Source organism: Megascapheus bottae, chromosome 7 (genome assembly GCF_031878675.1).
Source record: "Megascapheus bottae isolate mThoBot1 chromosome 7, mThoBot2.hap1, whole genome shotgun sequence".
Classification (NCBI taxonomy): Eukaryota; Metazoa; Chordata; class Mammalia; order Rodentia; family Geomyidae; genus Megascapheus; species Megascapheus bottae.
The window spans coordinates 61,282,348-61,291,198 of NC_143515.1; the positions used below are offsets into that span (position 1 = coordinate 61,282,348).

An 8,851-nucleotide genomic window follows, 5' to 3' on the forward strand; every position below is an offset into this window, starting at 1 on the left:
CTGGGCACCTGCCTTGAGTTATTGTTCTCAAGACTAGCTCTCTACCACTTGAGCTACAGTTTGATGGTTGTTTGAGCTAAAGAGTCTCATGAACCTTCCTGCCTGGGATGACTTCGCACCACGATCCTCAAATCTCCTGGATAGCTAGGATTACTGGGGTAAGCCACTGACACCTCGTCACTATTTTCTTTATGGTGAAAGCATTCAACGTCCTTTTAAATTTCTAGCATTCTGAGATTTGACATACATAGTTACTATCTACAGTCATGCTACTGTGCAATAAAACACTGGAACTTATTTCTCTGATTATTTAACTATTGCACCTTGGTACTATCCACTGAGTAATTATCCAACTTTACTCCTTTCCCTTATTTCCCCAAGCCTTCTACTCCCAATGTTTGTGAGATGTACTTATTTTTATTCCACATGAGGGACGTGGTGCAGTATTTGTGTTATATTCGGCTGCACAGGTGAGTACTGGGGGGAGGGGTCGATGGTTCTCCAATTTGAAAAGCACTGACATGTGGAGAAAGTTGATAAGGTGTTAGCATTTACTGGATTTGCTCAAAAATATATTTTTATAAAGTTTCGATAACATTTCACACTCTAATAATAACTACATGAAGCTGCTGTTCCTATATGTATTGGATAGATAAGGAAAATGAAATCCAGAAAGACTGAGCTATTTGTCCAATGTCAGAGAGCTGACCAATTTGCAGTCATAATGACATCTCAAGTTTGTCTCATCCTATCACACCTGGATCACTTCTTCCATGTCACATGGACTAAGAAAAGGTGTACAGGGTGTACACCTTTCTTTATCACATTTAGGAAACTAAGAAAATTCTGGAAAAATAGAACTAAGCCAAACATAGTCTCTATGGCTTCCCTCATTCGTAATAATTGGTGTATGTCTAGGATAGTCCTATCAGAGGATCTCCATAGCTCAATAGCTATGTACCTATAAGATGGTGTTAAGCAAAATGAACATCGAAAAGAGGGTTTTCTATGTGGTTGTTGTTTTTAATATACTATGTGAAGCTATTTCTTTTTTCTTTCATTTTTCCCCCTATGATTTATACCCTGTTGTCACTGTATTTGATCTTGGTACCTTATGTATTGTATATACATTTATCTGAATTAGGGAAGAGAAGGTGAAGAACAACACAGTTAAGACAAAGGACAAAGATCAAACCAATGCAAGAAAATATGCTGGAAATTAGCTTTACAACTTGGGGGTGGGATTAGGGAAGAGGGAAGTGGGAGAAAAATGAGGGATGGGGTAACAGTGTTGGACAAGAAATGTACTCACTACCTTGTGTATGTAACTGTAACTTCTTTGCACATCACATTGAAAATTAAATTAAAAAGTAAAAGTAAAAAATAAATACAAAATAAAGAAAAGCAAAAAAGCCTTAGATGTACATCAGGACCAAAACTTATTTAAATTGAATACACATAATGGGTGTGAAACTGGGATTGCTAGATTTATATGCTAAATAAAAATACAGGGCACACAATCAACTTTAAATTTCAGATAAGCCTTGAATATTTCTAGCATAATTTTCTTACGATGTTAACATTCATACTAAAATGTTACCCAAGCCAAGTACCACTGGCTCAAGCCTATAATTGCAGCTACTCAGGACGCTGAGCTCTAAGGATGTTTCAAAGCCAGTCCACACAGGAAAGTCCATGAGATTCTTTTCTCCAATTAACTATCCAAAGTCAAAGTAGAGTTGTGATCAAGCAATAGAACACTAACCTTGTCAAAAAATCTCAGGGACAATGTATCAATCCTGAGTTCAAGCCCCAGGGATGACAGATACCCACCATAAAAATAAAATAAAATAAAAATTACCTACAAAAGAAAATTTACCTATGCAACTCAGGTTAACTGAGTTCCTCGAATTTCTACAAAATGAAGTAGTTGGTTATATGAGGATATAAAGAGAGCTAGAGATAAATGGAGCTTGAGCTGAAGCAACGAAGATTACATTTACTCTCCAGTCAAGAGAGGAATCATTTGGGGCTACAGAGGAAAAAAAGTTGGCATGATTAGATTTGGGCATCAGAAAGATTAATCTAGCCAAGAAAGATAAAATGAATTAAGAGGCATGAAGAATGGGAGGTAGTGATTCAGAGAATTACTGATTTATGCTACTGGAAAAAGGAAAGAGGTGCAGGGATAGATGTCTATAAGCAATCAGAGGGAACATCAAATGAGGTAATCTGAAATTTACTAATGGCGTCAGCCTACTTGGATTTGCTGAACTAACAAGGACTATTGCAAAATGAGTAGCTGAGCTGCCTCTTCCATGGTAGTCTCCACAATTGGTGACATTTGTTTCCAGAAGCTACGTAAATAGCTCAGACTCTATCCAGACTTCCTCCTCTAAGTTCATGAAGTCGCACTCAAGAGGCACGTGATGGATTAAGGAAAGATAGCTTTGAGCTTCCAGTGAGAATGAAAATCAGAAGATAGAGGACTGCGGCATACTTTAATAAAAGCCTTAGGAAGCATGGAGTTTATCTGGGACCTAGAACAACAGCCTCTTCAATATGACCACACTGGTTCATAGCTACCATAGAAGCATCCTCCAGTGGTTACTTTGTTATTCTCTGTGCTTCCTCGCTACTTGTCACAAGAATCGGCAAACTAAAGCCCATAGGCCAACGCAGGCTAGCAATTTATTTTTTAAATAGCATTTTATGGGAATGCAGTCATGGCTACTTCTTTCAAGCAATGTGGGCAGAAAGGGCTATCAAGAGTTCTATCTGCAAATACAGCAAAGTTTTACATTTATGCTGCTATATATCACACGACAGGTAGGAACAACCATAGACAATATGTGAATTGTGAATCTTATTTACAAAACAGATTACTCTGCTACTCATTGGCCTAGAACCTGGAATAGCTCCAGAATATGATTCTAGAAAAATATAAAATAAAATAATTTCTCTGAGAACTAGCATTGGTCCAGGGTGTGTACGTGCGCTTGTGTGTGTGTGTGTGTGTGTATGTGACTAATTTCAGAATCTAAGGCTGGGGCCGGGAGTTTGGCCTAGTGGTAGAGTGCTTGCCTAGCATGCATGAAGACCCAGGTTCAATTCCTCGGTACCACATACATAGAAAAAGCCAGAAACGCTGCTGTGGCTCAAGGGGTTGAGTGCTAGCCTTGAGGAAAAATGCCCAAGGACAGTGCTCAGGCCCTGAGTTCAAACTCCTGGACTGGCAAAAAATAAAAAAGTTTGTCCATTAGCTTTTATACTCAAGATTGGTGCTCTACGATTTGAGTCACAGCTCCACTTCCGTTTTTTGGTAGTTAATTGGCAATAGAGTCTTACTGACATTTCTGCCTGTACTGACTTAAAATTTCAAACATCAGATCTCAGCTTCCTCAGTAGATAGATTTATAAGTGATCCATCAGCACTAGATGTGTCCAATATTTTTATTTCACTTCACCTGTGCAAACACAGGGATTTTAAAACACATATTTTGTTTCTTTGCTATTTTCCCATCTGAGGGCTTAACTGTCTTAGACACTAAAAATTCAACATATCACAGATAACTCTCAAATTCATCTTATTCTATTTTGCTCTCATTCAAGTATTTGTTTCATTAATATGCCTGCTGCAAGAAAGAAAAGAAAGTTAACATTTTCTTGCATTTCTCAAATTTACTTGACTAGAGGCATTTTAGGATATTCAGTTTTGTTTTACTTTTACATACTTTTACCAATTTTGAATGCAAATTTTGCTACATGATGATCAATTGTTAGCTAGTAGTTGCAACAAAAAATACAGCAGTACTTAGAAGGCATAAGCAGAATTGACAGCATTATGTCTGTGAGATATCCATATAGAATAGTAATATGTAGGCAATAATCCAGCCAAAAACCACATTAAAATTTGACATAGAAAAATTTAAGAATTTTTCTATGTGAAAAACTATTAGCCAGGCACCGGTGGCTCACACCTGTAATCCTAACTACCCAGGAAGCTGAGATCTGAGGATCATGGCTCAAAGTCAGTCTGGGACACTGAAGTCTGTGAGATACTTATCTCCAATTAACCACCAGAAAACTGGAGGTAGAGCTGCGGTAGCCCTAGCCTTGAGCTGAAGAGCTCAGGAACAGAGCCCAAGCCTAGAGTTCAAGCCCTCCTACTGACCACCCCCCTCAAAAAAAAACCTGTTAGCTAAGTCAAAAGACATGAACACTTTGGTATGTTGACCATCTTGTATCACCCATCTATTGCTAGGGAACTAGCCTTGAGCCCTGAAGACACACTGCATTCTGGATTTATGCATTGTGATTGAACAGTAAATGATACTGCATAGCTGGACCCATGATTTCTACATTAACATCTTTTGTTATTGCCTTTCCCTTTGCTTTAGTTCCTCACATCTTTCAAAACTGAACACTGGATCCAATTCTACCCATTCTTTAAGGTCTATTTCAAAGACAGCATTGTCTTTCATGAACTTTCTATCTGAACCAATGTGTCTATTCTATAGAGTGCTAGGGACAAAGTAACACAAAACACTCCACAGGGAGTTTCTTTGACAGTGGAGGAAATAGATCATACTGATTAAGGAGCTAGAAGAAAAGTTAGTAGCAAAGAACCCAAGAAGTAGGGGAGCAGTTCCTTTTAAACAGAAAGGAAGATTAGAATTACTGAATACAAGATAAATACTAAAAATAAACTAGAGCCTGGATCAAGAACATTTTACAGTATCAAAACTTTCAAAATAGTAAAAATAAAAGCTTAATTGGACTTCCAAATTGGATAGAGACAAGTAAAGAAGAGGCAGTGAGTAAAGACACATTTTCATATGGGTGATTACTTAATCAGAGGTGTATAATTCCCTTTCCTCTTATGAGGAAATATTTTATAGTATGATCTTATATTTTTAGTGGTCTATAAGAGAAGGAACGTACTGAGACACAAAGAATTTCCTAAATAGACAAGGGAAATTAGCAAGTATTACAAAGAGAAAAGAAGCTGTCAATTGGGAGGGGCTCTATGAAAAACAAAAGAGAATTACTCCTTCAGGTATACTTTGAGATTTGGGATAAGTGATAGACGTATTATGATAAATTTATTCATTGGCAAAATGATTACGGGAAAGATATTGGAGTTTGAAGGATAGAAAGGTACAAAAGAGACATCTCAGATAATAAATACAAGTATTGATGTAACATCTCAATGGTGTATTTGAGAATTTGTCATTGACTGTGTTGTTTGATTTTTCTTTTTCTTCTGTCACACAGGTAGGCAGAGGTAAAGTATCTGAAGAGTTAGTCTACATGAGTTTAGAGATAGTTTAAAATAAGTATGACAGATGAAAAGTAGGGAAAGGAATTGAGAATGTATTTAAGAGAGAAAGTAGTTGAGAACCTTTTTGAGAATAGACATGGTAATGAATCCTAACCTGAGTGAGCAAGAAAAGTAAGGAAGTGCACTGGGAGAGAGAAGAAGAATTTAAGAATGTGAGTAATGTAAGTCCAACGGGTTTAAAGAATATTTCAGAATGAAGTCCTATAGAGTTTGCATAATGACAAAGGTCTAAACTATGATGCCATGAAGTGGGTAGCTCAGATTGGTGGAATTAAAGTGGGATTAAAACAAATCTTGTCCTGATTCATTGCACTTTTTTTTTTATTGTCGGGGTAATGTATAGAGGGGTTACAGTTGCATTCATCAGATAGTGGGTACATTACTTCTTTCACGTTGATACCCCTTCTCATGTTTTTATCCCCATTTCCTCCTCCCGGCCGCCAGTCATCTTGTTTCCCTCCCTTCCCTTTCAAATAAACAAGTAAACATATATACGATATACCAGGTAACAAAGTCAGATGCAGTAACCACATGAGAAGGGGAAAAAAAGAGAAGAGAAATAACGTAGTACATTAAAAACAACAATCGCAAAGATAAATCTCTTGTTTACAAATCCTAGAGTTCCTTTCATTTAGTGTCATCCTATATGACCTTATGTGCATAGCTTTTGAGCTATTGTGAACGTCTGCTAGGAGAATCTTAGATGTGTACTAATTATTACAAATGAGGGAAACAATTGAGCCTATGTTTCTTTGTGTCTGGCCTACTTCACTTAATTTCCAAGGCCTTCCGTTTCCTTACTAATAGAGTGATGTCATTCTTTCTGATGGCAGCATCGAATTCCATTGTGTATAAATACCACACCTTCTTGATCCATTCATCTACTGAGAGGCATCTGAGTTGGTTAGTCTCAAGTACTATATTGAAATTTGCAAATTTGTATTCCAAATTTTCAAATGTATCAACTGCCTGTATTATATTTCCACTCAGATATAAATATATCTATATGTATATAGATATATACATTCTATTTTATGTAATTTAAGCCAAATAAGTTGCCTAGCATAAGATCCTGAGTTCAAATCCCAGATCATTAAAAAAATGATATGTTGGCTTCTTAAAATCTTTTACAAAATTTCCCCAATTCCTTTTCCAGGATCTATATTTCCTTGCATAAATAGTTTTAGCTGAACCTGTTCTGTCTTCTGAAACATCCCTACTTCCATCTTCACCTGTCAAATGTCTCATGTTTCTTGGGAACCAATTTCAAATGTTATCTGTTTCCTTGAAGACATTCAATTAACATACTCATTCTTTATACTAGTCTACAACATTCCCTATTTCCCGCATGTCAATTGCCATGTACTCCAAGTATTATACTCCATTGTCTACTATCTTGAGAACTCACCAGCAGATAAATAACTTGTAGTCTTGGTTCTTTTGGAAAACTTGTATAATATGAGAGATGATATATTAAATCTGACAGTTGCATATGCAGACCAGCTGTTACACTTACTAGAAGGTCTCATCAGGCTTTAATTTCTGATGCAGAGAAACACAGATAATATGACCAGCTTCACACATAAAGTGGCAAATAGTGTTAAACTCAAAACAAGTGTCAAACTCATTAGTTCTTTTCATGACTTCTTTAGATCCCTCCCAGCCCTAACACCAAGAACGCTGAATACTTTGAATACATTTGCATGGAAATGTGGGACATGATAAAGATGACATTCTAGGAACTCACTGTAATCAACTTGAGCAATCCTCTACAAATCTCCTGGCAGCAAAATCTTTATGAGATGCTAAAATTTTAAATATCAAGTTTCTTACATGGGGGGGAAACATACATAAATAAATAAATAAAGTGAATCTACTGTTCTCCATTGTTGGGAAAAACTAAGGAGGAAGAAAGAAGAGAGGCATGTGGATGGAGGGATTACTTTAGCCCATAAATTCCAAAATCAGACTATTATTTCTCTATTTTAATCCACTGAATTTCCAAGCTTTGACTGGAAATAGCAGCTCTTTCTTTGTTCCACATTAACTTTCCTTATGTTCATAGTCTTAATTGTACCCTCACTTAATGTTTTTCCAAATATAATACAATTACTACTCAGAAGCAAATTTTGTGCTGTCATTACTTAAGAAAAATAAGTTGACTTTAATTAAACAAGAAATTAAACGTTAGAAGTTGTACGTAAGCCAAGCACTGGTGGCCCACAACTGTAATCCTAGCTACTCAGGAGGCTGAGGTCTGAGGATCATGGTTCGAAGCCAGGATGGGAATGAAAGTCCTTGAGATTCTTATCTCCAATTAACCACCGGAAAACCAGAAGTGGTGCTGTGGCTCAAGGGGTAGGATGGTAGCCTTGACCTGAGAGCTCAGAGACAGGGACCAGGCCCAGAGTTCAAGCCCCATGATGGGCAAAATGATAACCAACAAAAACAAAACATGTTTAGTCTTTTGAGGAATCACCATAAGGCTTTCCAGAGTGGTTGAATGAGTTTACGCTCCCACCATACCAGCATCTGTTGTCATTAGATTTCTTGATAATGGCCATTCTAACTGGGGTGAGGTAGAATCTCGAAGTTGTTTTGAGTTGTATTTCTTGTATGGCCAGAGATTTTGAGCCATTCTTACTTCTTCTTCAGGGAAGTCTCTCTTTAAGTCTTTGGCCCATCTTTTAATGGGATGTTTGTTTCTTTGAAGATTAGTTTTGGAGTATTCAATTTTTTGAGCTGTTGATGTATTTTAGATATGAAGCCTTTGTCTGTTGTATGATTAGTGAAGATCTTCTCCCACTCTGTCCTTTGCCATACAGAAGCTCTTCAGTCCCATTTGTCCAAATTTTCTTTAAATTATTGTGATTCTGGGTCTTTATTAAGAAATTTTAGGCCTGTACCAAGGATACCTAGTATATCTCTGATTCCTTCTTGTAAAGTTTTCAGTGCATTTACTCAAGGTCTTTGATTCATTTAGAGTTAATCCTAGTGCAGGGCAACATAGAAGGATCCTACTTTAAAAATATGGAATGCTTCACAAGCTTGCATGTCATCCTTGTTGAGGGGCCATGCTAATCTTCTCTGTATCCTTTCAATTTTAGTATATGTGCTGCCGAAGCAAGCACTTGACATGCATTTTAGAAAATGTAACAAAATCAAATAATTTGGATCATATACTTATTTAGAAAAGAATATAACTCTATTAAAACAACAGCCACAGACTTATAACCAATTGAATACAGTTTTATACATTTTTTCATATTAAAATATAGAGAAGTTTTTGAATAGTATTTCTTCAGTTTGCATAAAAAGGGAGGTAGGTTATATTGTAGTATACAAATGCATTGCCCAATATATTGCTTTAAAAGTTATGTTACAATAATGAAAATCTTACAATGACACTTCCCTTGGCATAAATGCATATCTACAAATAAGGACTTCCCTTCGGAATTACAGTGTCTAAATTCACAGGGCATTAGCAATGGCTGCCTTTAGATTGTA

The 8,851-nt window shown here is 36.6% G+C and overlaps 1 non-coding gene across 1 annotated transcript; it reads right to left on the bottom strand.

The window, feature by feature from the left end:
* Window positions 1-8,368: 8,368 nt before the first annotated feature.
* On the bottom strand, window positions 8,369-8,475 carry LOC150060891 (U6 spliceosomal RNA). Its single transcript, XR_016536343.1, has one exon. It is a non-coding gene; the product is annotated as a U6 spliceosomal RNA (small nuclear RNA).
* Between the last annotated feature and the right edge of the window lie 376 nt (window positions 8,476-8,851).